The 24375-nt window shown below is 44.1% G+C and overlaps 1 protein-coding gene across 3 annotated transcripts in view; it reads right to left on the bottom strand.

Annotated features, from left to right (window-relative positions):
* Positions 1-24375, bottom strand: part of LOC125985429 (neurexin-2) — a 241842-nt gene that overhangs the window by 182540 nt on the left and 34927 nt on the right. Inside the window, exon 1 of one of the 3 annotated variants that reach the window (XM_049748288.2) lies at positions 21480-21691. The exons of 1 other annotated variant lie outside the window; for it this stretch is intronic. The gene's annotated coding sequence lies outside the window, so the exon portion shown is untranslated. Of the gene's footprint in view, positions 1-21479; positions 21692-24375 lie in introns of those variants that run through there. One more of the 3 variants, XM_049748278.2, reaches the window with a different exon arrangement.

Here is a 24375-nt window from a genome sequence, read left to right as displayed (position 1 = left end):
GACACGTCCCAGGTGAAAGCTCGGGCTAATTCATGGTCTTGGAGAAAGCGGCTCGGGGAAGGATCAGTGAAGGGGATAGACCCAAAGGCGGTTAAGGGCACGATTTTTCTATACCAGTGGTTCCTTCAAGAACATTTTCTATTCCAACGTAACATCAACCTTTAGTTTGGCTTCAAAGTAAGCAAAAGGAACATCGTTGGAACTGGAATGACTCCCAAAGGAAACGTAGTTTATCGTCATGTGGCCCCGACACGGCAGGGTCGTAGCGGAACTACATGATGGTTTCGAGTAAAATCCAAGTGGCTGATCGATGCATCATGAAAATTGATTGGCTGGCCGGTGAGTGAGTGAGTGAGTGAGTGGTCCTCAAAATAGCCTTGTTGGTGGACAAACGCCGACGCGTGATCTCTTAGCTAATAGTTTACATCCATCTCCTGGTGTACATCACACGTGAATATTTCATGAAGCTCGTTGTCGCTGATTGATGATGTGGTTGCTTTTATCGAGACCTTGTCCGGGGAGATTGATTCCGCCGCTGTGGCTGCTATTTCAGGTGTAATTGCATTTTTATGGCAGACTTTATTTTTCCCCACCTCCGCCAAGGAGTGTGATGTTCTTATTACATATTGTTTGTTAGTGGGCGGGATTACGCAAGAGCTACTTTACGATAGGGTAGGACTAAGAGTTTACGTTCGATTTTGACGGTCGCAATTACATATCTGTGCGTTGCATTATCAACAAAACAAGCGCATTTACTTTTACGTAAGAGCTTCTCTCTCAAAGAGGAAGTCAACCCCCAAATTGTTTTTGAAGTAATATACTCTGTGCAGTCCAACTAGTCGAAACACATTGTTTGGATTAATGTTTGGTTTGTGACAAGCAAAATTCACCTGTTTTTATAGGGGGCGGCCATTTTGGTACCTGCTAGCGACTGATGATATCATAGTTCCGAGGTGACAACCAATCACAGCTCACCGGTTTTCAGAAACTGAGCCGTGATTGGTTGTGGTTCAGTTTGTGAAAACGTGTGAGCCGTGATTGGTTGTGACTTGATAGGCAACTATGATGTCATCATCAGTCGACAGCAAGTGACAAAATGGCCGCCCCCTGAGATCCATAAAACCGTGTACATTTTGCTGCTTATAACTTATATTCCGCAAACATAATGATAATCAGAATGGTGTGTTTAGACTAATGTGCGCACATACAACATATTATTGTAAAGAAAAATGTTGGAGTTCCTCTGCCAGCCCAGTTAAAATAGCCGTAGCCGTCAACGGTAGCAAGAAGTCAATGAAGAAAGGACTAAGATAAGACTCAGGAAGCTCCCGTCACCTGAACAAATAACATCAATGAGTGAATCATTTCTTTCTAACAGCAGAAGGTCACCGACAAAAGCCGCGTACACACAAATGCGTACAGCGAGTGGAAGGAGGGGACTATGGTGACTTTTGCAGTCCCAGGTGAAGTGGCCCCCCCACTGGGATCGACTCAAGCGAGTCGCGGCCGGCGGCTGGGGCAAAGTCGGGAGAGGACGTCGGTGTCGGAGCTGGTTAAAAATGTATGGCCTGGCTCTCTGTGGCCAGACAATGAGTGTCCTCATTCCTCGCCTGTCACCACTGGGAAATTCACAGCAAGGCGAAGACGAGGGCGGGGCCCACAATGTAAGCAGTTTGCCGAGTATGCTAGCACTAATTGGAGAGGAGGAAAAAGCCCTCTCCAAGGACACACACACGGCCTCTTCCACACATACCGAAAGGAAGGGAAAAGGGGACAACAAGGTTTTTCTCGAAGAAAAAAATAGAAGCAACGCGGCGTGGGCTTGCCGATTAGACAATATAAGCTAACGCTAATCGTTAGCATCAACAAAATTGATGAGGACACCGCATGGGAAAATGAATGGCTGGCTTATCCAGGTGTTATTTTAGGAATTGGGGGTGACCTCATATTTTCTCTAAATACTTTGGTTTAGATGTAGCGTGGAGGGTACTAACGGTTACGTGACGCACATTTCTTCCCGGACTGTGTTGTGACATATTTGAAGGGAGAAGTGGCAACGAGGCGTTATAGATCCAAATGTTGCTATTCCGCCGCTTCTCACTTCCTGGCGTCTTGCGCCAAAGGCTGATTTTGTTGAGGTGAGGAAGAGTTCATCCGAGCAGAAGTTGATGCGCGTTAGTGCCTCCGACTCCAACACATGGCCCCTTTTCAGATTTGTTCCCGTCTCACGCGGGCACAAAAGACTCCCGCTCGACCGTGCGGAGGTTGTCGCTCCGTGACAAGCGCGACCCTCTCTCGATTCGGAATGCGTCCCGAAAGGCCACGCTAACCGAGGAGCACTGCGGTGAATTTGCCAAACGGGGGCCTTGGCGCTCAGGATTCATGTCGACTCATTATGCAAAAGCGTCGAGAGGGATCATCTCTTGCGTGTCATGCAATTATCGGTGTGCCATCTAAATAACTTTCTGCCTATCAACGTACTGTGAGCTACGTAATGTGCGCAGGCATTGCTAATTTGTTAATTATGTCATTAATGTCTTCCCGTGAGACGTTTCCCACCAAATCCGAGACTGTCTGACGACTGATAAATCACACTCATGGAAGCTGTTCTTTCTTTAAAAAGGATTTCGGGCACTTTTCCCGCATACATCCATAATGTAATATACAGTATAGACTACACAACAAACTAATGAATAACAAATTTTGAAATTAGAGACGAGTAAAAACCGTTCAAATAATTTAAACAGATGCATGGTAATGAAAAATCGAGCAATAACAGTGACGACAATTTGCAGTTTTAGTATTGACGAGACAATTTGTCTCCGCGGGCCACATAAAATGATCTGGTGGGCCGTATCTGACCCCCCGGGCCTCGAGTTTGACACCTATGGAGGTTCATTAGCATTCAATGTAAAAAAAATAAAATAAATGAGTGTGGTCGAAGATAGGGCTTAAAGCAAGTCGCCAGAGGCAGTGAGAAGGACTTGAAGGTTATACGTCGGTTCTGACCCTGAGGGCATGTGGGTGAGGTCTTGACAACTCTGCCAGAAGAAAAAGTGGAGGGAAAGTTTCATTCAATGTTCTATATTTGAGCATGCTTCATTCAAAGCACTACGAGGGAACGATTAGTGACGGCGGAGAGACGCTCGGTCAAGGTCTGACCATTACTGTTTCAAGCTTGTAATGGGCTCCATTTATTATTCAACAGGATATTTCAACGAGGTAAACTGAGTGAGAGCCGGGCCGCAATGCAATGCACGGGCAAGCTGCCAGAGGCGGGAGTCACGACTAAAATGAACGGCGTGCACTTTTTGGAGTGCGGGCAGGCGGTGTGGAAAACGTCGGGGTCAGCGCTTGTACGTGCAAACGTTTCATTAACCTTTGTCATCACGGAGAGCGATGCATTATGCGCCAAGCCGTCACTCCATATGGTCCAAAGTTCAAAAAAATATATGATGTCACCGGTCCCCATTAGAATGGAAATACTATAATTGTGTTTGATCGCTCTTGTATTTCATAAATCCGCCCGGCGACAACATAATACAGATGTAGCGACGTACACAGAGGCGTTTCACAACTGATTCAGTAAGGATCAAATAAAATAAAATATTTACCTACGAGCGCTAGTATATTGTCTGTCTACATGTTGCTTCACCATTTGTGTTGAACTGTCTTTTGGCTTAAAGGTTTGTTAGCATGACTATGGGGTTTGCCATTGTTTGTTAGCATCAAGCTAAATTGAGAAACCAACGTGAAATTCTGTTTAATTTGACAGTAAATCTCAATTAGGAGTAAAATTTGACATGTTCAAGCCTCTTTTTTTGAAGTATTGTCTACGTTCTGGCAAACTGCGAGAGTTGATTCCAATTCAAAGAAGCAAAGTCAAAATCATAATTGCCAGAGAAATTTCACAGGTTGCGTCACTCGTATCTCAAGGCACCGCTTTGTGGATCCTCCATCTTGATTGCGCCGAGAGCTAATGCAAATGTTATGACCTAAATATTGCAAAGGCGGAATGAATAAATTTTAAGCACACTCCACAGATGTCGCTAATAAAGCGGCGATCTAAGTAGATCACGACGCCCCAAAAAAAATAAAAATCAACGTACAATGGCCCACGGGGTGGAAGTTGTGACGGCCTGAAACGGTTTGACGTGGGGGAATAAAGAGCGTTTCCTTGAACGTGAGGTTCTTTATTTACGAGGGGTGAGTGGGCAATAAAAATGGGAGGGAGTGAATAGATGCAGCAATAATCCTGCAGCGCGCTGTCAGTAACAGTTGGCACGGCTTTGTGAGTCCCTTGCCTCCCCTACCGGATTACGCACACAAGCACTCTGACGTCCTCGACTAACAATAGCACAATTTTCAATAATCCTTTTTTTTCGCCCGTTCCCTCTTTTATTTTGCTACGGTGCCTGACTCGGTCGGTTCCCTTTCACTCTGCCGCTTTGCTATCTCCTTGCGTATTCCATTTTCTGGTCATATCTAAGACTCAATGATGCAGGTCCGTTCCGGGAAATGGATGTCAGACAAAGCGCGTGGAAAAAAAAAAAGCAACAACAAAAAAAACATAAGTGAGGAATCAATGTAATTGCCCGGGCTAACAAAAGGGGTTTGTGTTTGGCTTTAATGGCAGACGGGCTTCTGAGGATAATGAAACGTTTTCACATGCTTCGCAACACTTTAATTGCGGCGGGCCGGCTCAAGACAAGCAAAAATAAAGCAAGAGTACTGGTAGGAGTCAATAAATGAAATGTTATTTGGGAGAACTTGTTCAGCAGAAAATAAAGGAAAGTACAAAGTTGCATTTAAGGTTTAGGACTTGTCACTATAGTGGTTGACTGTTTTTCGCCTTTGAAATGGTCTTAGAAGCATTTGGGATTTTTTTTTATAGTAACTTTTTGTCTTTTTTTAAATTCTGTTTCTGTTTTTGGAGGATTTTTTTTTCTAAAAATTTCTGAAAATGTGTTAAATTTCTGAAAATTGATTTTGCTTGGTTTTTATTAGTTTTAGTTTTTTGTCATATTTGAAGTATTTTTTTTAAATTCTGTTTTCTGTTTTTGGAGGATTTTTTTTTCTAAAAATTTCTGAAAATGTGTTAAATTTCTGATAATTGATTGTGCTTGGTTTTTATTAGTTTTAGTTTTTTGTCATATTTGAAGTATTTATCATTTTCCCTTCATTCTTATTTTGTTAAAGTTTTTTTCAATTGGAGGTATTTTTTTAATTTTTATTTGCTTCATGATAGTTGTGTGACAAAAGGCGAATAAAAGTAGCAGGACTGATTTAACTCCTTTATCTGAACGAAAACGTAAAACTTTAGCACATTTTAGGTTCTACACGGTTTTACTAATAAAATGGCAGTTGCAGAAAATCAAACTTAAACCGTCTCCAATGTCCTTAAGTACACAAGGAAGTCATGTTTTGCTTTTTCTTAAGCAGTCAAATTTGGACTTTTTAGCTCGATTTCATCAGATGCTGAAAAAAACCAAGCAAGTTTTTCAGTTGATTTGTATTCCGAGCCAGGCTGTTTGCTTTTGCGACTGCCAGAGGAGGATTGAACGCTATTCACGCGGGCGACGACCATATGCTACTTGAAACTTGGAGATGAGTGCGATTTCACTCCTTGCCCCACTGAAGGATTAGCTCGCTAAAAATACGACGGCGCTGGCGCGAAAAAGCAACGTTCGCCCACCCGCAACTTGAATATCTCGGCCAAACTCAACGGCGTGAATGTTCAGCGAGAACGGAGCCCGAGGAGTCGGACCCCCTGCGGCTTTTCTCATCTCCATGCTGAGGAGGCGGGGGATTGATAAGGAGAGGTCGGGAGACCCGCCGACCCCAGTTCGTCGCGGCCCGCGTTGGAGCGAGCGAGCTAGCGAGCGTCTCTGGTCATGAATTATTCCCGCGTACGGGCCTCCCAGAGAAGCTGAGGCAGAGTTGAGGAGCTTTGACTGACAAAGCCTTTGATCCGCCAACAGCCACGATCTCTATGATCAGAGTTTGCCTGAGACGCAACGCTCCCGACTCGCTCTCGCCCGAAGCTTTTTACCTCGATCCGTACCCGTGCTTTCGGTCCCGGTTACATTTATTCGTGTCCTTGCGTTGGTTTTACACAAAAGGCAGGGACTTCCTTTCGTCAGGTGAACAGAGACGAACTTTTTCAGGTCCCAAGGTGCTCGGAAAGGATCTTTGTAGCCCGAATATATATTGCGTATATCGTGGAGATGGACTCTCGGGGTTCTCTTTTCTGGGCCATGGTGTCAACGCCAGTAAGGATGCCAATTTGGTAAATCGCTTCCTGTCGGGGTGTCTAAAGTTTTTCCTCTAATAGCTGCAAACAGAGAAATTGAAGGATGCAAGGAATTCTTCACTTGGGCAAGACTAATTTTTTTTAATACTCACGCATCCTTTTAAATAAATAATAATGTAAAAATAATGGTGTGGGCCTGGCCAAATTTTATTTTCAGTATATGCTGCGGACCACTAAAAAAAAAATGGAAGGCCCCCGGACCATAATTTGGCAAGTTTAGGATATGCGCCTGGTGAAGTCACAATTTGATAGCAGAAAGATGATTGACACCTTGGGCCTGGTCAGACCACGTCCAAGTGGTCTAGTAAAACCCGACGCATTTCATTTATAAAATATTCAATTGCATTTTTTTTTTTTTTTAACTACGAGCGGGATTCCACTATGTCAAGACTTAAAAAGAAGGCAAGGCGCTGCCGGTTGTGACCACCCCCACAACGACGCAGACCTCCCTCTGATCTGCAGATTTACGCCTTCACAAAAAATAGAGCCCTGAATTACATTGGAAAACAACTAAGCATCCATTCATCCAATACTATCTTCGCTGATCTTACGGCCGGAAGGGAAATGATTTTGCAACAACTGTAAATTTGCATTTATTAGCTATACTACTGTCTAAAATGTTTTTCATGAAATTGTATTATGCAACTAACCCAAGGGCAAGTGAGACCGACAAAAAAAACACAAAAAAATTATATTTACAACAATACAGACATTTCCCCAAGTTGTTTTGGATCATATTAGGTCGTAGCAATGCAGAAGAGCGCTATAATAATGTTGCAATACAAACTACAATCGCAATGAATTTCCTTGTGGCGTTTATGAAGTCAGAGCGCCTTTTATTAATTGACTTCATCACGCACGCAAAGGTTTGGCCACACATGAACGGGAAATGATGGTCTACATTTTGCAGATGAGAAAGGGTCAATTACGGTGTAATGCAGCATCGCAGTGGAGTTATTATGTTTATATTGCAAGTGATAAGTCAGGGCTGATGCTGTCGGCTTTTATGACTCCACACCCAGCAGTAGTAGCAAAGCAGTAATAAAACCTGCCCTTCTTTTCCGAGTGTCTTCCTACCCCGCGGGGGAAGCGGGGTGGGGAGAAGAAGAAGAAAAAAAAAAAAAAACAAAGTGCACGAAGAAGATGGGTCCCTAAATGCAGAGCAGCAACAACCTGAATAATTCATTCACTTGAAATTGAGCGAATATAATGCGCAGGATCGTCTGCTGTTGTTTGCGGCCACGTTCAAAAACAAAATGGCTCCCGCCGGCGGCGTACAAAGGGGAAGCTCGCAGCGGGAACCCAGGGCAAAAGTGAGCTGGGATTACCACGCTTAACAGGCGCGGAGAAAGAAGGCGGAAGAATCGTGAGGTCGATCCGACGACCCCTAAGAGAGCGTTAAGCCTATTAGCTAATAAATCGGAAGCAAGGCACAGGTGGTCTAATCAGGCCGACCCGAGATGTCAAGCCTTAAACAATTCATAATTTTGCGATTAAACTCTCCGAGCTTTATTTACACGCCACCGGATACTTGACCTTGACGTTATATCACGAGACACGCATCCGGAATTAAAAATGCTGAATTGCAGCCGATAACGACGCGGCTATCGTGAAGCGATTATCCGTGAGCGGGGATGTCAGACGGCGAGGCGGGAGGCCGTTATGACTCAGCATAATTGATTTAAGTGTGAAGTCATGAAAGCATGACGTCAAGTTTATACCAACATGCCGTTGTGGGGGAAAAAAAAAAAAGGGAGGGGAGGGGGGAGTAACATGTCATGTTGGATCTAGAACAGCACCTTGGCACTTGCAGTGAAAACTTACTGTAGCGGGAGGGAAGGGACAAAAAGCAAATTGGACTTTGTCACGACACTTTGGTACGAGGCGTGCGCCGTGCCAGGGGAGGCGAACAACACTTGTCAGGGCGGCCGGCAGCCTTGTCAAATACACAAAATTGCAAGGGAAACCTCCAAAGCTGCTTAGCAGCGAGCCGGTTAGCCACAGCAGAACGTTAAAAAATGCGAATTTAGAAATTTGTCGTTTGGAGAGTTTTTTTACTGGTTCGTTTATCACAAACAAATTATTTAGGTTTCATTACCTGACATGTTTCGGTTATCACTTCCAGCTTCGTCAGAGTCAACACTATCAGAAAAATATCGATGGAAAATATCAGAAAAAAACAAAAACTGATACAAAAATGAAATGTGACGTGGAAATAATTTGTGATAAAAGAAGCAGTAATATAATTGATAAGATGAACATTGTACGATTGATTGATCATTTGATTTTCCAGGCCTAGCTAAAACGACCGTATATTTCCGCGTCTCAAACATATAGGAATGTAACAAAGACCGATTTGAATCAGAACGTCGTTTTTAAAAGATGTAACTGCATCAAATCAAATCGATTTGTTCCACTTTAAAATAGTTTTTTTAAAATACGTATGGAATCAACTTTTATAATAATAATAATTATAAATAATAATTCCTGACACATCTACAGTACTTGCAGGTTTGTTCATATGCATGTCAAAATGAGTCAAACCAGACCGAATCTTAATCCCACTGAATCAAACCGAATCGTTTCACCTCAAAATCGAACCGTCATCGAATTCTAATCTATCGTACTTGCCAATTTTTTTCTAATCATTCAAATTTGCCGCAGTTGTGGGCGACAATTCAATGTGCCGAGGCTATTTTCACTGTAAAATATAAAAACAAGATCTTTGGCGACTATCGCATTCACTGCCATTGACGACTTTAGCCGTCAAACGTCTGTTTTAACTAAGCTGCCACTGAATGAGGTATAATAAGGTCACAAGAATGTGTTTTATATGTAGACGATCTTTGGGGACAGTATCATTCACTGCCATTGACGACTTTAGACGTCATATGTCTGTTTTAACTGGGCTGGCGCCGAATGAGGTATTATGAGGGCACGAGAATGTGTTTTATATCTAAATGTAGACACTCACATGTCCAAAAGTCCAAAAGGAGATACTTTAGAGTGCTACTAATTCTGGAGAGCAGGTACACGACTGGCCCATCGGCGAGGGACGCGAATTAAAAGTGGCACCCGACTTCAACTGCGACTTTGCTGGCCCATTTCACGCACGGGATGGGCGAAGGCACTCCGAGTTGCATATTTCAACAGGAGATTCTTTGGGCAGATGTCAGTGCCTTCAAAGCGGAGCCCCCCGTAACCATTTGAGACAAGGCCCTGGCCGCTTTGCAATCCGCTAATAATTCTCAATGAAACCAGAGCACGGCGATGAAGAAGGAAGGCTTTTTCGGGACGGTGATTGATTTGAAGTAGTCCCTTGAAAGCAGACGGTCGTGAAAAATTAACAAGGGTGTGTCTGTGGCGGACTGATCATGTATTATTTCAAGTGGAATGAAGGATTTTTCTAGCCACAGCTGGGAATGAATTATGGAGACGCCTGTTCCAGCATCTCCAGCACCCCCCCCCCCCCCCCCTCCTCTGGTGTGTTGAACGGCGCTCTGGCTGTTGTTTTTAAATAAAAACCAATCCATTCCACTGATGTGTCACCTCACACAATCTCGGCCGCCGCCTTTTTTGGAAGAGAACTTCAGCGAACATCGGCTGCTGTTATCTGCCCACCTTTTATCCCAAAGTCTCCTCAAGGGGCGCTGAATGCAGATGAAAAGGTACGCAGGATTCCGACATATTTCCCGAGGCCCCCAGAGGCGATTCGCGATTGGCTTCTTAAGCGTGCTGAACTTGCCGTTCACAAGGCTCATTGTCCGCTATTCCAACAACGGCAAACATCTTGATATCGTCGCAAGGTCGTCACTAGGGAACCGTCGCGTGTCTCAACACATCCCGGCCGATTATCCCGTCCAAGCCCGGAGCCCGACTGATTCGTATCGGTGCATTACAAACATTTATTTGATAACAGGGTTGGTCCAAGTGTCTCCAAGGTGTCCGGTCCACAAAACGCACACACAGACAAGCTAGCTAGCATACTAAAACTACTCATACTTCTATTCCGATTTTGAGACGTGGAGAGATTTGTAAAAAAACGCAATTTAACTCACTTCACCACAAGTTTGGCAGATTGCCAACATTCCCTTAAAAAGAAACTTCAAATTACGCATTTAAGGTGCTTAAATGTGTATTTAGCGTCATGCTAACAAACAAAAGGCTAAAGATTAGCATCCGTGCTGCAGCATTAGAACCCTTGATGGATATTTGAACACGATTGGCGGAGCATGGATTCTTTATCTTCTGCCAAGAATGATTATCATTGCCGCTTTGTGAGGAGTTTCTGACTTGACTGTCGGCCATTTTGTTATTATCTTTCTGTGTTTTGTAGCTGGCAGTCAGTCAAGCCTCAAACCTTTTCCCGCCACAGTCGAACAGCTCTTCGGCATTTTGGCGATTCGCGGCGGGAGGGAGCGGCGACGGAAGAGAACTCGTCGGAGGCGTGGGGCCTCTAAAGCGACGCTGATACGCGCCACGCTGAGCCACAGCGAGCATGTCTGATTGAATAAGACCCCAGAGTGCTATTTGTGACTTAACGCTCTCTGACGGCAGCAGCTCACACTCTCGACCCACAAGAGTCCAAATGAACAAAATGATTTTCACTACATTTTAGGTGGAGCTGCAAAAAATTAACTCTGGTTGCATTGGAAACGAGACTGACGTGTTGAGTAGGTTTTGCAAAGGGGGAGGGGCTTAGGTTCCTCAAAGAGCCAATGAGAAGCCATTCAGTATTACAGAGTCATCCGTATGCAAATTAGCTTCGCACTCACCTCCCTAGAGGGAGACCTTTCGAACCAAAATAGAATTCCTCACATTCTTTGATGCAATGAGTCGACGAAAATTGTGATTTTTAGGAGGTCGCCTGAGGGTTGCCAATTGCGACGACCTCACGGGGTAAAAGCGGGAGTTGTGTACATATCGGTTCTTCAAAGCTTGATTAAAGGTCACATTAGATGGCTGAGGCTGAGAAGGTGAAATAATATTCAGATGGATTGCCGTCCGACGCAACGGCGTGAAAGGCATAAATTCGAGTCATTGAAATGTTAACCGAGCTAAACGTCTCGCCGTCATCGAGCGATCAATTCATTGAGTGCAAATGCTGATGCGGTGCAGTCACAGCAATCGCGCTCCACTGATTCTTGTTTGGACTTTTAATGGGAAAGCATCTCGAGTGTCTTTCTATTACTTCGCTCGCATCTTCGCCGAGCAAGCGGTGGCGTCAGCGACTTCCTTCGTCCGCTACCGGAAGGCCGAGAGAGCGATTCCGAGGTCTCGCATTTGAAATTCCGCTCACGTCCAGCTCGCTATAAAAGCAGATCATTTCCATCATTTCAGAGAGCGATTGTCCAATCATTAAAATTTAAGGATGCCTTGAAGAAAATGGAGCTAGGCCCACGTCAGCACCCCCGCACATGTGAGAAATTTCTGTGGAATGTTCTGGTTTATTATATGCTGAGTCAGCGCCTTTGAAAAAAAGATTGAACGTCAAGAACATTGTGTTATTTACATGGACAAATGTTTTTAAATCACGATTATCGTTTACCCGCGCGATACAAACATTGTAGCTAATAGTCGCCCCAAAAATACCTAAATAATTGAATTATAAATACAAAAAAATATTGTTGTGAAATCTTTTGATCATATAGCTTAACATTATAAAATATATAAAGCAATGTGACCAAGTTGTGCAACTGAACCGTATTCGGAATTATTTTGATTATTTTGCATCTTGTACTACAATTACTTTCAAACAGTAAAATGATTGATATTTTAAAAATATTTAAAAATTTCAGAAGAATTTTTCTCAATGTACGTTTGGATTGGTTGATGGCTCTGTCATGTCGAAATCGTTATGTCAAAATGTCGTAATTTCTCCCATTACTCAATTACGTAAAAAATATTTTCTGGAATTTACTCAAATACAAAAATAGCCTCATTATATTGTCATATTTTCATTGCTCAATAAATTCCTTGCGTTGGGTCCCTGGGATTAACCGAGGAACAAAAAAATTAAAAAGTTCCTCTTCAAATAGAAGTCATTGATTTGCTCCTCAAAACCGCCGAAAAATAAAAAAAAGCCGTTTTCTCGAGCCTTGTATCACTGCACGACCTGGATTAAGACCTCGGGGTTTCATTACTGGGTCACATTTTTACGATGAGGACACTTTACAGCGATGGTCCCCCTGCTACTTCCACATGTACTTACAAACACAGACGACATTAAGGCCACATAGTTGACATTTGAAACACTGCGTGCACAAAAATCCCATCGTCCCCAAACAATGCAAATGAGTCAGAGTGTGAGGGCAGCGCCAGCAGAAGCGAGGACCAATAAGCATCCAATTAGGTCGTTTCCATCTGCACACGCAAAGCAACGCAGCCTACAGGCCAACGCCGGCTGCTTCCTGATTTTGGTCATTAGGAAAATGATCAACGTGCCCGGGGATGACGTCTTGTTGCCAAGCAGCATACCGAGCCAATAAACTTATCGGTCATTGACCAAAGCAAACAGACTCGAATGGCGAGTAGTCAGCTCGAAATGCTTTTTTTTTTTTTTTTTTGCCCCCCCTACTGGAGTGAGACACAAGTTAAGCTGTGGTTGGGATGTGACAAAATTCAAACCCGCCGGAGTCAAAACACCCCTCGAGCTGCAGTCAACTGGGAGTGGGAGTGTAAAAACAACCCCCGCGGGGGGGCTCCTGGGGGGGGACAGGCGACAAAATTGATGTGGGAGGAAGGAGGATGTCTGTTGAAATCATGCCAGAGGCACATTTGGAAGCTTTTACATCCCATTCAAAAGAAAACCAAACCCATTTTCTTCCCAAGAGGGAGCGCTCAAAAAACATAATGGATCATACTTGGTGTTAGCTTCTATGCTAGCTAACCTGACCTCACTCCAGCCAGGTATTCTCGGACCTCGATTGGAGGATGACGCTTGTCCAATCAGGACGCTGGATTTTCCCGTGTGTTGGTGCGCAGAGACGTCTCGTGTTTTAATCCTCATTATGCAGCCGGGTGCAGAACCGTCGTAGCGAGCCACGGTCTACCAAAACCGATTAGCCAATGAGCGCGTCGTTTTTTTTTTTTTTTTTTTAAGCGCGTTTGCTGCCACACAACACTCGAAAATGGTAGAAAACGTTTTTGGAAGGAAATGAAGATGGGGATGAACGAGTGCCAATTTTTCCACACTGGCTCGGGATTACAGTGAATGTAAGAAAGACGGCCTGGTTTTCATCCAGATCCAGAACTTCGTCTGGATCCAAGGGAACAAAACAGCAAATTACAAGATGATAGCAAGAGATTGGATTGAGATCGTGTCAGCTGGGACGCAACCGCTGCCAAACACACAGCTTGTCATCATTCTCGTTTGGATTCTCAACAAACGGTGAAAATCTTTGAGCCCAATTTTCGATGATGTTAGCATTGCAGCTAACTGAACGCAATGGCGCTAATGCACGCAGGCTACTCCCCCCCCCTTCCGGTGCAAAAAGTACATCCACGCGATCCGCTCCGCCGGATAAATGACGGCATTTATTTCCAGCTCTCTAAGTGCTCGGAGGGCCTGGCTTGATGGATGCGTCTGACAGCTGTTCAACTTTCTCCAGATTTACACGGCTCGTGATGAGGAGGCAATCATCGCCGCGTCCCGGGATGCGATCTAAATCAAGCGAGATAATGCAGATTGGATACATTTCGGTCTCGTGTGGGACTGGGGGGACGGGGGGGGCATCTTTAACGCAAACGCATCTCCTTGACCTCAATTCCCCGGTAATGAGGAGAAAACAGTGTCGCGTTTGAACTCAACATCAGGCCGTAAGCTCGGGGTTAATTCAATTATGAAACCTTCACATACCACTGGGCAGAGGCTGTACAAAAGGCAGCTTAGAACATAATCTTGCCTTGTTTACACGGACGGGGTGTCTCAAAGGCCCGGCCGGGATCCGCCATTGCTCCCTCGTGGCTGCGAGTGGGAAAAAAAAAAAAATCATCCAATAGCCGGGATCCATTTGGGGAATAGGGAAGAAGTTTAATCGTCCATGGTTGTCGACGAAAGTAAAACCAGGAGAGTCTGACACTGAGAAAATAATGGACAATCATCACTGGCGGAGGTAGAGGGGGGCCGCGGGGGGCATCGTTTACCCCCCTTTAAATAATTCAAAAATAATTATAAAATATATCAAATAATAAAAAACAATTTTTAGGGCAGATGATTGATTTTTTTTTAACAGGAATATTCTTTATTTCCACCAAAGGACCATATCATAAATGTTTATCAGCATTTTCTGAAGAATTTGTTTGGTTTGTAATTGTTGTTTTGCGGCCCCCTGAGATAACCCCATGGCCCCCCCTAAAAACAAAACCCTAGATCCCCCACTGACAATCACCCACCATAGAATATAATCCGTTTTGGAATGGAGACGCCTTCTCGATAGCGTCGAGGCCTGAGGGATTCTCCGTACTCACACGATTGCCATTTTGTCTCGACCTTTAATGCGGTCGTTGGGCCAAAAAATATTCACCGCCTTTGCATTTTCCTGAATCTGTGTACTGTGGGAAAAAAAAAAATCACACGGGAAGCGTTAAACGTCACGTGTTCGGCCTGCGGCGAGCGTCTCTGCGGCTCCGCCCACTTCTGGAGATTCACAATCGTGAGCCTCTGCAGTGAAACGTTTTGTTTCGCGTTGAGCGCCACACTGCAACTCGGCTGCCTGGTTCTCTCCTCGCCTTTGTCATTCGTTCACGGAGGTGTGTGTGTCCCCCCCCCCGTGTGCTTTTGGTACCTCTCTCTCTCTCTCTCTCTCTAATCAGAATGGATGATAGCTGCAGTGTCCTCGCGGCGTCACACCTCGTCCCACAAGTTGAACGCTCAAAAGTATTGGGACGTCATCATTTAGCATTTGCAAAGATGAGGAAAGAAGGCGTCTCACTCAAGCCGCCGTTGATGAATTTACTAATTAGCAGGTGTGTCCGTGCGAGGAAACGCGCTCCCAAAATACATTAGGGAGGGGGGGGGGCTTGCTCATTTGCATACACGCAATGTCGAGCCACGTGAGCGGCGGGAAATAACATCTAGAGGTGAACGCTATTAGCTAGCAGCTTGCGCGCAAACAGCCACAATAGCATTAGCGTGCCCCGAAGGGCAATAAAGTTATTAAGCAGCGAGGGGACAGAAAAAAAAAAAAATGATGAGCACTCAAGGTGAGTCAATGTCAAAACACTTTTTGCTCAACTTTCTCTCTCTGGATTGGAGTCAAGAGGTGGAACCATTTTTTTTTTTTCCCATTGCAATCATTTTGCTCAGTCAGTCTCCTTTAATATTATTCACCTCCTCTTTTGGGCCGGAGCTAACTGATTGGAAGCAATACACGCTGCCGTCTTCAATTCACCCTGATGGGTTAGCTTAAATCGCTACTACTAAACTGCAGCGGACTTTAAAATCAAACCACAATGAATACTCCAAATATTCCAGGAACATAGCGGAGAAGCTATTACGGCCTGTTGACACAGGTGAGTCGCGTTTCCTTGTCTCTGATTGGTTGCTTTTCCTCAGGCGCGGTGGTTTGTTTACAAACGAGTTTAATTTGATGCGTCACAAAAGATTTTTTCTCATCTAAATGAACGGAAATGCCATTTATCCACCATAAAAAAAATATTAGAATGTGTTTTGAATAAGGAAAAGACCTCTAAAAAAAAAATGTAATTTTACCAATTTTTTTTTGCTTCAATTCACTAGCAATTGCATCTTTCAGCAAATATTAGCCATTCTACCCAGAGGATAAAGAATCTATTCCCGTGTCTACTGTTGTCTGCCTGTGTTGCTACACACACCGCAACATAGATGCTATCCATTAGCCCATTTGATTGATTGATTTCTTAGCATTAAGCTAACCGTGAGAATCCTGCAGCTTGATGAATCACAACTAGAACACAGAGAGAAGACCTGATGCTAAAAAAAAAATTCTCTCAGACAAAAAGCCCCTTTGTTTACCATCTATAACCTTCCTCGCGCCTCTCTCGCTCTCTTTGTATGTAGCAGCTGTCTCGGCTCTGTGCCGCGGCCTATCAGGACCAAGGCGCACAGCTAAGGTGACACCTCGGCTGCTGCATCAGCAAACAGACTTCATCCCGCTTTGTCCGACAGGTGGGACCCCGGGGGACACGTACTGGCCACTTGGCGCATGCATATGCATGGCGCTCAATCTCCAGAGTAGATTACCTCCACTCACGGAATCGGACGTTTCCCGATGAGATCCTAATATAGCTCCATGGAGCACTCAATGTCAAAACGACATACACACATGTGACCCGGCGGTAAGAGGAGCAACCGAAACATCAAACAGCTCCACTCAGCACATTTTTCGCTTCCAGCCTAAATTCTTCGGCTCTCATGTCTAGCGCTTGATATCAAAAGAAAAAGGGGGGGGAAAGCGAAGTGGGACCGGGGAGAGGTAGACGAGTGCGAGAAAGCGCGCGTGTGTGTGTGTGGGCTCGTCACAAGGAGGACTGAGTGCTGTAAATCAGATATAATCATCGTAGACTTGTCCTACATGGCCTGTAAGATCTTCCCACCGGCTTCACGAGAGTCAATAAAGAAATAGTGGGGGGGGAACAGCAGCTGCGTCTAGCAGGCGCAGAGGGAAAAAAAAAAAAAAAGAACAGCTCCACGTATATGCCTTGATGCTGTCCGTGGTCCTGAAGTCTGACACAACGGCAAAATGGGCAGCAGTCAACGCTTACAAGTGCCACTTGAAAATAAAAGCCAGCCAACATTTGACACAACGAAAATACTTCATGGAGCCTTTCCAGACCGAAATAAACGGCTACGCTAACTCTAGCTAGTTTTATCAGAGCTCAATTGTCAAACATTCATTTAGGTGACAAGAGCAATTTCATATGCTGTCTGTGTTCTGATACGTTCCCGGGGATCCATTCTGTCAGAATGGGCCGGACGGAGCATATCTGACGCTGACACCATCTGCGTGACACACACACACACACACAGCGTGGGCACCGTGTCAAAGCGCCGCATCATTCCAGGAGCTCACCAGGAGAATGGGAGGTGCGTGTCACCCATACGTGCCAATCGCAAATCACTCTGGCCAAATGGTGCGTCACGGTGGCTTGGAGGAGGCGTTAAGTGCTGAAAAGAATCTTGGACTGCTCGTTCTTGGAACGGCAGGGTGGAAATACAAAGGGGGGGGTGGAGCTTGGAAACCTGCTACGTGCTAAAGCCCAACAATTAGTAGCATTGATTGGGAGCGTGGCTCTGAGCCCAATACAATTTGGGCTCATTTCATTTGCCAGCCATGAATTGCAAAGCGTGATCTTGTAACATTATCGCGCCATTGATTCTCGGCCACTGATTAACCAAATAAAACACGCTGACTCCAAAATTAGCTTTGTGATGCATTTTTTTTTTTTTTTTTTTTTTTTTGAGCCTGATGATAAAACAAATCCATGCTGGACGCCACTGACGAGGAAGCTTTAACGCAGTCACTCTGCGCATTTTCGCTTCCGGCAGACAAAGTAAAGTGCTGACTCAGCGTGAATGTGGCTCGTTTGTCCCTGACAAACGGGGTTGGAGCATCAATAAAGACGGCGCCGACACGCAAGATTGATGCCGCGGATTGGTTTGAAAAGAAACCTGGCCGTGGTCAGACTGGTGAGTTTGTCTGCATTTTGTACGGCGAGACGGTGTGTTTAAAATTCAGCCAGATTCTCCAGCGTATTGAACAAATTATTGAATTTTAAATATATTTCAGAATTTTAAACACACTTGCGGCCAACAATGAGGCACTCTAAAAGGGCCACGCCAACCCGAAGCTGATGGTTGTCACGTTAGAATTAAAAGAAAATTATAATAAATGACCTAAATGGCCTTCTATGTCTGTGACGTGCATGCAGTCACGGTTGACAACGATAATAACTATAATAATTTCATCAAATGACTTTCTTTTATTTTTTATTTATGTCAATTGCTTTTTAAGTGTCTTCAAATCTTTTTTATAAAAGGTTTAAATGTCATCAATGTACATTCTTGGGTTCTTTTTAATCATCTCTTCTCTTATTCATAATTTTCTTATATTTTTTTATTATTTATTTTTAAAATGTGAATATTTTTTATTACCACATAATTGGGAGAAATCCACATTGGGGGTTCCATAAAAAAATAGAAAGAAAAAAAAAAACAGCTGTATCAACGCAAACAATTACTCCAAAGTCTGCAATTTCTATCTTTGATCATTTACAATCAAAATATTCCACAATATGTAAAAAAAAACAAAAAAAAAAAACAAAACCCAGTGCTCGCATCCGTCCTTTGAGGAACAATGTCCACTAATGGAAATAATTGTTGCACTCTTAAATCCCCCATTCTACTCCTTCCAAGTCTTCAAGTGCTTAAGATGTAAAGGTCAAGTGTCAACGTGATAAAAGTGTTGAAAAGCAATTAGAGACAAAATGATAGCTCTTTATGACTTTGCAGTTTCGATTTGAGGGTTCCGTTTGGTTCTCTTTGTCAGCAAAACGGTGATGCAAGCAAACGGTGCGGTGATGCAAAAGTGGAAATTGCGTGGCTGAGCGATATCCCACAGCAACACTCGGATTAGTTTCAAACGCCCACGCCTCAATTATGAGCGTAAAACTCTTACGCGGGTCCCGTATTGCCGTTACACAACCTGCTCCACTTTGCAGTCGCAAAGCCAATGGCAGCTTCCGAATGTCTTTGCTCATGTCGGACCTGATCTCCTGCCCTGCACGGAAAAGGGCCTTCCCCCAAAAAAAAAAAAAATTGCAGTAGATCGAAATCTCACGGAAAGATGGAGGTAGCGCCGACTTCTGTTCTTATAAACACGCACTTTCTTCCTTAAATGTGCTTCCAAGAATTTTTCTCCTAAAAGCTGAGCAATAAGCTCCTGCAAATATTCCATCTCAGGCGATTGCTGGAGGCTACAAAGAGCGTCTTCATTAATTCATTGGTGGTGTGTGCTTTTTGCAGGGTTACTCAGAAATGGGAAAAAAAAAATGGGGGTCTGAGATTACATATTTGAAGAGGGGGATAAAAAAAAAAAAAAACCTCATCAAACATTCAGATGTACTTGCGCGCCACGCTGAATTAATTCATGACCCAATCTTTGTGGAATACGCTAGGATGCAGAACCCGGGATTCTTCCGACGAGTCCCTCAACGGTTCCTCAATTAGGAAGACCAAAGGCGCATTATTAAAAGCGGCGCCGCGCTTTGAACTCAAGTGGCGCCATCACACAACGATTTTGCCAAATTTCCTTTGCGGCCCACGATGGAGGAATAATGAGAGCTGGCTGTCAAGTGTCTGCCGAAGCAACAGGGGGCGCTGTAACCCTTAACTGTGAGGCGGTTTAAAGACAAGCTGAAGTCAGCGGGTAGCCATTTTACAGGAAAAAAATGTGTCAGAAAATGAGGAATTACAATATTTTCGAGTTAGGCGGGATTGCTGATTGGCAACGCAAGATGGCCGCCACTGGCTTCACTTCTGACTATGGCGAATTGGCGGCATTGCTAGTCGGTGATAAAGAGCGTAAGACCAGCAGCAATTTGAGGGAGCAAATTTGATCAGGGTCAATAGAGGGCGCTAATTGATCTCCTCAAAGAAGAAGAAAAAGAATCAAGAAAATGTAAGCGATTTCAAAATTCATCTTTCCAGTCTGGAACGTTCCAAATTTTGACTCATTAAAATACTAACAAGTGACTGGCTAATAACAGATAGGCCCAAGATGGGGCGTGATGATGCTCTTCAAAATATTGTAAATATGACCACGCAGTATCGCGTTTCCATGTGGACAAAAGGCCGACATCCAATGCAAAAGCAGCCCGTGCTAATATGAACCATAGATTTAACCTAAGCCGGAATTTTGCCGCCATGGCAACCCCCAAGAAGGGAAACCTGATCCAATCAATAAGTCCCCACTGAATCCTCGCCCTGGCTTTCTTCCCTCTCAGCCCCTCCGCCGCCTCCGCCGTTCTCCCTTCCAGATTCATGCACGCAATCATTCAGAAAACAACGAAAGGTCCTTCAGTGTGCATGATGGGCCTTCCTCGCCGTTTCATCAAAAGGAAAAGTGAGAAGACAAGTGCGGCGGGGGGAAGCTGGGCGGGCACGTCTTCCATCAAACGCCCAACGGAGAATGAGTGGAGTAGGGAGCGGGGGCGGGCAAGGGGTGGGGGGGTTGGGGAATCCGTCATTTTCCTATTGTGTATATCCTCTCCTTTTTATGCAAGTGTGTGCCTTTATGACTCCCTTAAGCTCCTTTAACCTCTCCTGGCTGGCAAGCCGGACAGATGAGCGGGGAAGATGGATGAGGGCCAGGCAGGGAGCGGCAGAGGAGAGAGTTAATGAGGCAGACTGCATGTCTCTCGGCCCGCCGTGCCAGGGATTACAGCGAGATTACCCAATTCCCATTCTCCATTCCCTCCAATTTTCACACTCGCCATCGACGTGCCCGGATGATGAAAAGATGAGACGACGGAGCCTCCATCGGGCCGAGGCTGCAACTTCCAAGCGTGCATGACTAATACTCAACACTGGAGACCGCCGGGCGGAGAGTCATGGGGTGGTCAAATTATTAGGAACAGATCAATGATACGGGGGCAGTGCAACTGTGCCGTCGGTGTCACGCAAATGATTATTCTTTTGGGTCTCAGAAGCTTTTCAGGGGGGAGGGGGCAAGGGCAACACGATTTTTTTTTTTTTTTTTGAGGAGGGGGGGTGAAGGGGCGTGCGCAAAAGTTGCACGTAACGCGTGCGTAACTGCAAGCAAGCAAACAATATGATTACGGTCCAATGAGGCAAAACCTGTTAGATTACCAGCGTGACAACATACGTAAAAAATAAAAATAAAAACACAAACGCACGCACACAAGAGACACTTTTTTTGCCGTCATTGGGCACCGATAGATAACACACGTGGCTTCGAAACAGATCCCGGCGTAGATAAACGCACAACGGTGCAGAAAGCGTCACGGTGCCTCCAATCCGACAGCCACCGTAGACCAATTACGCACCGTTTGCGTAATGGCAACCAAAACCAAATGTCGTTGTAGCTCGCGCCTCTGTTTGCATTGTCTGCCTTCCCCGAACAACCTGTCATCATTAAACCGCAGCAAAGAATCGAAAAGTCCTTACTTACGTTCCTGCTGCAGTCCGCGCCTGATTATTGTCCAATTTTTGAGGAAGAAAAAAAAACACACACACACACACACACAAGTGTGGCAGTGTGTCACGCGTGTCTCCCCCGCGTCTTTATCCAGAGCAGATTTCCACAGCGCCCAGCATCAGCAGGCAGCGCAGCGTCTGTCCTTCGAGACAGATGTGAACGCTCCTGGACGGGCGAAGCGCTCCACCTGCAGCGAGAACCGGATGTGCAGAAAGGACGCGAGTTGGCCGTTGCTTTCAAAATAAAAGCTTGGCAGCTCTTGGAGCTCCTGACAACTTTTATTGTGTTGGCGTGCTGTTTCTTGGGGTGTCTGGTGCACTTCCATTTACTGCCAGGTGGAGGTACACACGCGCTCCCCTCGCAGGCTGCTTAATGCTACTGCAGCTACTTATTTTTCTACCCCAAGAAAGCTACATGATAAAAATGATCATTACTAGTAGTATTATTAGTTATAATAATAATAATAATAATAATAATAATAATAATAATAATAATAATAATAATAATAAGAATAATAAGAAGAATAATGATAATAATAATGATAATAATAATGATAATAATAGAAATAATCAAAATAGAGATAATTTGTTCATCTGCGATCTAATGAGGACGAAATAAAATGTGTTCTTTTTGCTGTTTTGGTAGTATAAATATGTAAACAAACCTCACAGTAATAGAAAAATACTAGTTAGTTGGGCACATTTTAATCGTTTGTGAATGCAGAAGGGGGTGCATGAGGCATCATAACTTGGTGTTCATCTAGATGACCTCGCCCAAAGAGAAATAAGCGATCGAACGCGTCTCGTGGTTTATAGTAGTTTTAAAAATTCAAGGTTTCAATAAGCGCTGATGGTGTTAAGACAGCTTGGAGGCAGATGACAGCTGCCTGTTCATATGTTTATATATGAACTCGCCTAAGGAGGGAGAAATAAGCAGACATTTCTTCCTTAATATTTTTTTCCTTGACACTTTTTATTTTTGGAAAATATAAATGTGACGTGCTCCTTTACCGGGCACATCAACTTTCAAACGTAAACTAAATAAAAGGCTGCCTTCCACTTGACTGGATGGTCGATGAGTAGCATTGAACCCGCCTCCACTATCGATACGCGAGTCAATAGCGAGTCTTTGGAGAGCCTTTACATTGCGGCGCAAGCATGGCGGCCGGCGTCAGTGCTCAATGAACGTACGCAGGGGCCCGCCATCAATTATAGGAGGGTGTCAGAGACGCATTGCTTTTTCCAAACCTAAATACAATACAATCGATACAGGGGCCGTTGTTATATTTCCACTCGGAGAACCCAGGCATACTGTTTTTTCTTTTTCTACATAACGCTTTACATAACGTCTTTCAAAATGACACCGGCTCATTTGTGCAGTGTTGAAGAAACATCACGTCTGCATCAGAAAGGCCACTCGGCGATGTGAATCGCAGGCAAGTGTGGAAATGCGCTAAGAGCATTTAACAAACTAAAGACATTTAAAAGGAAAGTCGATAAAGAAAAGAATATAATGAGAATTACGAGCAGAAGGTAGAGCGTAAGAACGTAAGACATCAATTCATTCATTAATCATTTTCAACTTGGTTTTAAAGCATCGGGGTTAACTTCAACTCATTTACGGCATAACCGCCAAATGCTGCTTCACCATGTTTGCTTTGAACTCCAGGCGACGCTACTTGACTCAAATCCGCCAACCTCAAAAGGCTGCTTTAGTCGTTTTCGGCTTTTAAAGATGCTCCAAGTGCTTACTCTCAGCAATCTTTTTTTTTTTTTTTTTATTGCCAACGGTAATTAGCCCAGTTTTGCTTTAATTGTAGGACATTTGGGTTCGAGCGGTTATTAAAGTTATTATTAAAAGACTACCATCCTGAAGGGCTGCTGATGATTAGATGATGCGGGATGATGGCTCCCAACATATTTGCCTTTCATGTGCGCAGCGGTGCAAACATCAGCACATTTTGCAGAAAGCTGTTTGGTGGTGTGGCGCACTTCCAGGTGAGTGCAAATAACATGATAGTCCACTCCGTCGTGTTCGGGATTTTTTTTTTTTACGCGTTTCACTCAACCAGCTAGTCCCGTCGGTGCGGCCTATGTTGTGAGAGGAGCATTCTTGAGCAAAGAGTGTTGTTATCGCCATCATCGCGGCGGCTGGCTGTTAGGAGACACTTATCGCGTGGTGTGAGGGTAAGCAATTACCCGCCTCCTCCCCCCCTCCCAAGATGACAGGAGCACTCACAGCAGAGCGAACAAGCTCACAGTGCCGTCACAACATATTGAAATGACACGGGATGGATGATGCTCCTGACATGAATTTGTTTTCACCGGCATCGATGCCTTGCAGAGGGAGGATAAAGAATATATGATCTGGACTGTTTTTTTTAGTTCATGAAAACGAACAAGAATTAAAACTAAAATTGAAAAGCAAATTTTGGTTGATAAGTGCATTTACAAAAATGAAAACGAACTATAACTAAAAGTACCTGTAATTAGAAAAAAAATATCTTCTTTTATTTATGTTAATTCATTACATAGGTGAACTTTTGGAGTTTATGTTAAACATAGTCACTCTTAAAATAATGTTTTTTTTTATGCCTTCAAAATCTCCAGATGTTGACCACTATTAAAATCAATACTTACTATATTATACTGTAACCTTTGTTTTTCTTGCACTCAACAATAATATCATCTATCGAAAAATTTCAAATAAATCTAATAGAAACTAAAAGCATTTTTTGAAAAAAAAAAAATCAAATAACTAATGCACCGGCTCTAAAAATAAAATGAGTTAAAAAAAAAAGTTGAAATCATCAAATCAAAAATCCCAAACTATTCCAACCCTGACTCAAATACCAGTTGCTCGAAA

Source organism: Syngnathus scovelli, chromosome 1 (genome assembly GCF_024217435.2).
Source record: "Syngnathus scovelli strain Florida chromosome 1, RoL_Ssco_1.2, whole genome shotgun sequence".
Taxonomy (NCBI): Eukaryota; Metazoa; Chordata; class Actinopteri; order Syngnathiformes; family Syngnathidae; genus Syngnathus; species Syngnathus scovelli.
This window is presented reverse-complemented; position numbering and strand designations above follow the sequence as displayed.